Raw genomic sequence first — 8898 nt, forward strand, 5'->3', positions numbered from 1 at the left:
TGTGAGAGCCAAAATGAACTTTTTATTGCTTTAAACGCGTTTTCAGCCCCTGATTGTACACTTAAGGTGAAAATGTCAAAATCTCCAAAATGAGCATAAGCACAATGAAATTAATGCTGGAATCATCTTCAGGATGCTAGAATACACTAAATACAGCAAAAATTTTGAGTCTACAACGTTTAGTTTAGGTGTGAGAGCCAAAATGAACTTTTTATTGCTTTAAACGCGTTTTCAGCCCCTGATTGTACACGTAAGGTGAAAATGTCAAAATCTTTAAAATGAGCATAAGCACAATGAAATTAATGCTGGTATCATCTTCAGGATGCTAGAATACACTAAATACAGCAAAAATTTTTAGTCTACAACGTTTAGTTTAGGTGTGAGAGCCAAAATGAACTTTTTATGGCTTTAAACGCGTTTTCAGCCTGATTGTGCACTTAAGGTAAAAATGTCAAAATCTTCAAAATGAGCATAAGCACAATGAAATTCATGCTGGAATCATCTTCAGGATGCTAGAATACACCAAATACAGCAAAAATTTTGAGTCTACAACGTTTAGTTTAGGTGTGAGAGCCAAAATGAACTTTTTATGGCTTTAAACGCGTTTTCAGCCTGATTGTGCACTTTAGGTGAAAATGTCAAAATCTTCAAAATGAGCATAAGCACAATGAAATTAATGCTGGAATCATCTTCAGGATGCTAGAATACACTAAATACAGCAAAAATTTTGAGTCTACAACGTTTAGTTTAGGTGTGAGAGCCAAAATGAACTTTTTATTGCTTTAAACGCGTTTTCAGCCCCTGATTGTACACGTAAGGTGAAAATGTCAAAATCTTTAAAATGAGCATAAGCACAATGAAATTAATGCTGGTATCATCTTCAGGATGCTAGAATACACTGAATACACCAAAAATTTTGAGTCTACAACGTTTAGTTTAGGTGTGAGAGCCAAAATGAACTTTTTATTGCTTTAATCGCGTTTTCAGCCCCTGATTGTACACTTAAGGTGAAAATGTCAAAATCTCCAAAATGAGCATAAGCACAATGAAATTAATGCTGGAATCATCTTCAGGATGCTAGAATACACTAAATACAGCAAAATTTTTGAGTCTACAACGTTTAGTTTAGGTGTGAGAGCCAAAATGAACTTTTTATTGCTTTAAACGCGTTTTCAGCCCCTGATTGTACACTTAAGGTGAAAATGTCAAAATCTTCAAAATGAGCATAAGCACAATGAAATTAGTGCTGGAATCATCTTCAGGATGCTAGAATACACTAAATACAGCAAAAATTTTGAGTCTACAACGTTTAGTTTAGGTGTGAGAGCCAAAATGAACTTTTTATTGCTTTAAACGCGTTTTCAGCCTGATTGTGCACTTTAGGTGAAAATGTCAAAATCTTCAAAATGAGCATAAGCACAATGAAATTAATGCTAAAATCATCTTCAGGATGCTAGAATACACTAAATACAGCAAAAATTTTGAGTCTACAACGTTTAGTTTAGGTGTGAGAGCCAAAATGAACTTTTTATTGCTTTAAACGCGTTTTCAGCCCCTGATTGTACACGTAAGGTGAAAATGTCAAAATCTTTAAAATGAGCATAAGCACAATGAAATTAATGCTGGAATCATCTTCAGGATGCTAGAATACACTAAATACAGCAAAAATTTTGAGTCTACAACGTTTAGTTTAGGTGTGAGAGCCAAAATGAACTTTTTATTGCTTTAAACCCGTTTTCAGCCCCTGATTGTACACTTAAGGTGAAAATGTCAAAATCTTCAAAATGAGCATAAGCACAATGAAGTTAATGCTAGAATCATCTTCAGGATGCTAGAATACACTAAATACAGCAAAAAATTTGAGTCTACAACGTTTAGTTTAGGTGTGAGAGCCAAAATGAACTTTATATTGCTTTAAACGCGTTTTCAGCCCCTGATTGTACACTTAAGGTGAAAATGTCAAAATCTTCAAAATGAGCACAAGCACAATGAAATTAATGCTGGAATCATCTTCAGGATGCTAGAATACACTAAATACAGCAAACATTTTGAGTCTACAACGTTTAGTTTAGGTGTGAGAGCCAAAATGAAGTTTTTATTGCTTTAAACGCATTTTCAGCCCCTGATTGTACACTTAAGGTGAAAATGTCAAAATCTTCAAAATGAGCATAAGCACAATGAAATTAATGCTGGAATCATCTTCAGGATGCTAGAATACACTAAATACAGCAAAAATTTTTAGTCTACAACGTTTAGTTTAGGTGTGAGAGCCAAAATGAACTTTTTATGGCTTTAAACGCGTTTTCAGCCTGATTGTGCACTTTAGGTAAAAATGTCAAAATCTTCAAAATGAGCATAAGCACAATGAAATTCATGCTGGAATCATCTTCAGGATGCTAGAATACACTAAATACAGCAAAAATTTTGAGTCTACAACGTTTAGTTTAGGTGTGAGAGCCAAAATGAACTTTTTATGGCTTTAAACGCGTTTTCAGCCTGATTGTGCACTTTAGGTAAAAATGTCAAAATCTTCAAAATGAGCATAAGCACAATGAAATTCATGCTGGAATCATCTTCAGGATGCTAGAATACACTAAATACAGCAAAAATTTTGAGTCTACAACGTTTAGTTTAGGTGTGAGAGCCAAAACGAACTTTTTATTGCTTTAAACGCGTTTTTAGCCCCTGATTGTACACGTAAGGTGAAAATGTCAAAATCTTCAAAATGAGCATAAGCACAATGAAATTAATGCTGGAATCATCTTCAGGATGCTAGAATACACTAAATACAGCAAAAATTTTGAGTCTACAACGTTTAGTTTAGGTGTGAGAGCCAAAATGAACTTTTTATTGCTTTAAACGCGTTTTCAGCCTGATTGTGCACTTTAGGTGAAAATGTCAAAATCTTCAAAATGAGCATATGCACAATGAAATTAATGCTAAAATCATCTTCAGGATGCTAGAATACACTAAATACAGCAAAAATTTTGAGTCTACAACGTTTAGTTTAGGTGTGAGAGCCAAAATGAACTTTTTATTGCTTTAAACGCGTTTTCAGCCCCTGATTGTACACGTAAGGTGAAAATGTCAAAATCTTTAAAATGAGCATAAGCACAATGAAATTAATGCTGGAATCATCTTCAGGATGCTAGAATACACTAAATACAGCAAAAATTTTGAGTCTACAACGTTTAGTTTAGGTGTGAGAGCCAAAATGAACTTTTTATGGCTTTAAATGCGTTTTCAGCCTGATTGTGCAGTTTAGGTGAAAATGTCAAAATCTTCAAAATGAGCATAAGCACAATGAAATTAATGCTGGAATGATCTTCAGGATGCTAGAATACACTAAATACAGCAAAAATTTTGAGTCTACAACGTTTAGTTTAGGTGTGAGAGCCAAAATGAACTTTTTATTGCTTTAAACGCGTTTTCAGCCTGATTGTGCACTTTAGGTGAAAATGTCAAAATCTTAAAAATGAGCATAAGCACAATGAAATTAATGCTGGAATCATCTTCAGGATGCTAGAATACACTAAAGACACCAAAAATTTTTAGTCTACAACGTTTAGTTTAGGTGTGAGAGCCAAAATTAACTTTTTATTGCTTTAAATGCGTTTTCAGCCTGATTGTGCACTTTAGGTGAAAATGTCAAAATCTTCAAAATGAGCATAAGCACAATGAAATTAATGGTGGAATCATCTTCAGGATGCTAGAATACACTAAATACAGCAAAGATTTTGAGTCTACAACGTTTAGTTTAGGTGTGAGAGCCAAAATGAACTTTTTATTGCTTTAAACGCGTTTTCAGCCCCTGATTGTACACGTAAGGTGAAAATGTCAAAATCTTCAAAATGAGCATAAGCACAATGAAATTAATGCTGGAATCATCTTCAGGATGCTAGAATACACTAAATACAGCAAAAATTTTGAGTCTACAACGTTTAGTTTAGGTGTGAGAGCCAAAATGAACTTTTTATTGCTTTAAACGCGTTTTCAGCCTGATTGTGCACTTTAGGTGAAAATGTCAAAATCTTAAAAATGAGCATAAGCACAATGAAATTAATGCTGGAATCATCTTCAGGATGCTAGAATACACTAAATACACCAAAATTTTTTAGTCTACAACGTTTAGTTTAGGTGTGAGAGCCAAAATTAACTTTTTATTGCTTTAAATGCGTTTTCAGCCTGATTGTGCACTTTAGGTGAAAATGTCAAAATCTTCAAAATGAGCATAAGCACAATGAAATTAATGGTGGAATCATCTTCAGGATGCTAGAATACACTAAATACAGCAAAAATTTTGAGTCTACAACGTTTAGTTTAGGTGTGAGAGCCAAAATGAACTTTTTATTGCTTTAAACGCGTTTTCAGCCCCTGATTGTACACTTAAGGTGAAAATGTCAAAATCTCCAAAATGAGCATAAGCACAATGAAATTAATGCTGGAATCATCTTCAGGATGCTAGAATACACTAAATACAGCAAAAATTTTGAGTCTACAACGTTTAGTTTAGGTGTGAGAGCCAAAATGAACTTTTTATTGCTTTAAACGCGTTTTCAGCCCCTGATTGTACACGTAAGGTGAAAATGTCAAAATCTTCAAAATGAGCATGAGCACAATGAAATTAATGCTGGAATCATCTTCAGGATGCTAGAATACACTAAATACAGCAAAAATTTTGAGTCTACAACGTTTAGTTTAGGTTTGTGAGCCAAAATGAACTTTTTATTGCTTTAATTGCGTTTTCAGCCTGATTGTGCACTTTAGGTGAAAATGTCAAAATCTTCAAAATGAGCATAAGCACGATGGAATTAATGCTGGAATCATCTTCAGGATGCTAGAATACACTGAATACAGCAAAAATTTTGAGTCTACAACGTTTAGTTTAGGTGTGAGAGCCAAAATGAACTTTTTATTGCTTTAAACGCGTTTTCAGCCCCTGATTGTACACTTAAGGTGAAAATGTCAAAATCTCCAAAATGAGCATAAGCACAATGAAATTAATGCTGGAATCATCTTCAGGATGCTAGAATACACTAAATACAGCAAAAAATTTGAGTCTAAAACGTTTAGTTTAGGTGTGAGAGCCAAAATGAACTTTTTATGGCTTTAAATGCGTTTTCAGCCTGATTGTGCACTTTAGGTAAAAATGTCAAAATCTTCAAAATGAGCATAAGCACAATGAAATTAATGCTGGAATCATCTTCAGGATGCTAGAATACACTAAATACAGCAAAAATTTTGAGTCTACAACGTTTAGTTTAGGTGTGAGAGCCAAAATGAACTTTTTATTGCTTTAAACGCGTTTTCAGCCCCTGATTGTACACGTAAGGTGAAAATGTCAAAATCTTCAAAATGAGCATAAGCACAATGAAATTAATGCTGGAATCATCTTCAGGATGCTAGAATACACTAAATACAGCAAAAATTTTGAGTCTACAACGTTTAGTTTAGGTGTGAGAGCCAAAATGAACTTTTTATTGCTTTAAACCCGTTTTCAGCCCCTGATTGTACACTTAAGGTGAAAATGTCAAAATCTTCAAAATGAGCATAAGCACAATGAAGTTAATGCTAGAATCATCTTCAGGATGCTAGAATACACTAAATACAGCAAAAAATTTGAGTCTACAACGTTTAGTTTAGGTGTGAGAGCCAAAATGAACTTTTTATTGCTTTAAACGCGTTTTCAGCCCCTGATTGTACACTTAAGGTGAAAATGTCAAAATCTTCAAAATGAGCACAAGCACAATGAAATTAATGCTGGAATCATCTTCAGGATGCTAGAATACACTAAATACAGCAAACATTTTGAGTCTACAACGTTTAGTTTAGGTGTGAGAGCCAAAATGAAGTTTTTATGGCTTTAAACGCGTTTTTAGCCCCTGATTGTACACGTAAGGTGAAAATGTCAAAATCTTCAAAATGAGCATAAGCACAATGAAATTAGTGCTGGAATCATCTTCAGGATGCTAGAATACACTAAATACAGCAAAAATTTTGAGTCTACAACGTTTAGTTTAGGTGTGAGAGCCAAAATGAACTTTTTATTGCTTTAAACGCGTTTTCAGCCTGATTGTGCACTTTAGGTGAAAATGTCAAAATCTTCAAAATGAGCATAAGCACAATGAAATTAATGCTAAAATCATCTTCAGGATGCTAGAATACACTAAATACAGCAAAAATTTTGAGTCTACAACGTTTAGTTTAGGTGTGAGAGCCAAAATGAACTTTTTATTGCTTTAAACGCGTTTTCAGCCCCTGATTGTACACGTAAGGTGAAAATGTCAAAATCTTTAAAATGAGCATAAGCACAATGAAATTAATGCTGGAATCATCTTCAGGATGCTAGAATACACTAAATACAGCAAAAAATTTGAGTCTACAACGTTTAGTTTAGGTGTGAGAGCCAAAATGAACTTTTTATTGCTTTAAACCCGTTTTCAGCCCCTGATTGTACACTTAAGGTGAAAATGTCAAAATCTTCAAAATGAGCATAAGCACAATGAAGTTAATGCTAGAATCATCTTCAGGATGCTAGAATACACTAAATACAGCAAAAAATTTGAGTCTACAACGTTTAGTTTAGGTGTGAGAGCCAAAATGAACTTTTTATTGCTTTAAACGCGTTTTCAGCCCCTGATTGTACACTTAAGGTGAAAATGTCAAAATCTTCAAAATGAGCACAAGCACAATGAAATTAATGCTGGAATCATCTTCAGGATGCTAGAATACACTAAATACAGCAAACATTTTGAGTCTACAACGTTTAGTTTAGGTGTGAGAGCCAAAATGAAGTTTTTATTGCTTTAAACGCATTTTCAGCCCCTGATTGTACACTTAAGGTGAAAATGTCAAAATCATCTAAATGAGCATAAGCACAATGAAATTAATGCTGGAATCATCTTCAGGATGCTAGAATACACTAAATACAGCAAAAATTTTTAGTCTACAACGTTTAGTTTAGGTGTGAGAGCCAAAATGAACTTTTTATGGCTTTAAACGCGTTTTCAGCCTGATTGTGCACTTTAGGTAAAAATGTCAAAATCTTCAAAATGAGCATAAGCACAATGAAATTCATGCTGGAATCATCTTCAGGATGCTAGAATACACTAAATACAGCAAAAATTTTGAGTCTACAACGTTTAGTTTAGGTGTGAGAGCCAAAATGAACTTTTTATGGCTTTAAACGCGTTTTCAGCCTGATTGTGCACTTTAGGTAAAAATGTCAAAATCTTCAAAATGAGCATAAGCACAATGAAATTCATGCTGGAATCATCTTCAGGATGCTAGAATACACTAAATACAGCAAAAATTTTGAGTCTACAACGTTTAGTTTAGGTGTGAGAGCCAAAACGAACTTTTTATTGCTTTAAACGCGTTTTTAGCCCCTGATTGTACACGTAAGGTGAAAATGTCAAAATCTTCAAAATGAGCATAAGCACAATGAAATTAATGCTGGAATCATCTTCAGGATGCTAGAATACACTAAATACAGCAAAAATTTTGAGTCTACAACGTTTAGTTTAGGTGTGAGAGCCAAAATGAACTTTTTATTGCTTTAAACGCGTTTTCAGCCTGATTGTGCACTTTAGGTGAAAATGTCAAAATCTTCAAAATGAGCATAAGCACAATGAAATTAATGCTAAAATCATCTTCAGGATGCTAGAATACACTAAATACAGCAAAAATTTTGAGTCTACAACGTTTAGTTTAGGTGTGAGAGCCAAAATGAACTTTTTATTGCTTTAAACGCGTTTTCAGCCCCTGATTGTACACGTAAGGTGAAAATGTCAAAATCTTTAAAATGAGCATAAGCACAATGAAATTAATGCTGGAATCATCTTCAGGATGCTAGAATACACTAAATACAGCAAAAATTTTGAGTCTACAACGTTTAGTTTAGGTGTGAGAGCCAAAATGAACTGTTTATGGCTTTAAATGCGTTTTCAGCCTGATTGTGCAGTTTAGGTGAAAATGTCAAAATCTTCAAAATGAGCATAAGCACAATGAAATTAATGCTGGAATGATCTTCAGGATGCTAGAATACACTAAATACAGCAAAAATTTTGAGTCTACAACGTTTAGTTTAGGTGTGAGAGCCAAAATGAACTTTTTATTGCTTTAAACGCGTTTTCAGCCTGATTGTGCACTTTAGGTGAAAATGTCAAAATCTTAAAAATGAGCATAAGCACAATGAAATTAATGCTGGAATCATCTTCAGGATGCTAGAATACACTAAAGACACCAAAAATTTTTAGTCTACAACGTTTAGTTTAGGTGTGAGAGCCAAAATTAACTTTTTATTGCTTTAAATGCGTTTTCAGCCTGATTGTGCACTTTAGGTAAAAATGTCAAAATCTTCAAAATGAGCATAAGCACAATGAAATTAATGGTGGAATCATCTTCAGGATGCTAGAATACACTAAATACAGCAAAGATTTTGAGTCTACAACGTTTAGTTTAGGTGTGAGAGCCAAAATGAACTTTTTATTGCTTTAAACGCGTTTTCAGCCCCTGATTGTACACTTAAGGTGAAAATGTCAAAATCTTCAAAATGAGCATAAGCACAATGAAATTAATGCTGGAATCATCTTCAGGATGCTAGAATACACTAAATACAGCAAAATTTTTTAGTCTACAACGTTTAGTTTAGGTGTGAGAGCCAAAATGAACTTTTTATGGCTTTAAACGCGTTTTCAGCCTGATTGTGCACTTTAGGTAAAAATGTCAAAATCTTCAAAATGAGCATAAGCACAATGAAATTCTTGCTGGAATCATCTTCAGGATGCTAGAATACACTAAATACAGCAAAAATTTTGAGTCTACAACGTTTAGTTTAGGTGTGAGAGCCAAAATGAACTTTTTATTGCTTTAAACGCGTTTTCAGCCCCTGATTGT

This window comes from Vanacampus margaritifer, unplaced genomic scaffold, assembly GCF_051991255.1.
Source record: "Vanacampus margaritifer isolate UIUO_Vmar unplaced genomic scaffold, RoL_Vmar_1.0 HiC_scaffold_21, whole genome shotgun sequence".
Lineage (NCBI taxonomy): Eukaryota > Metazoa > Chordata > Actinopteri > Syngnathiformes > Syngnathidae > Vanacampus > Vanacampus margaritifer.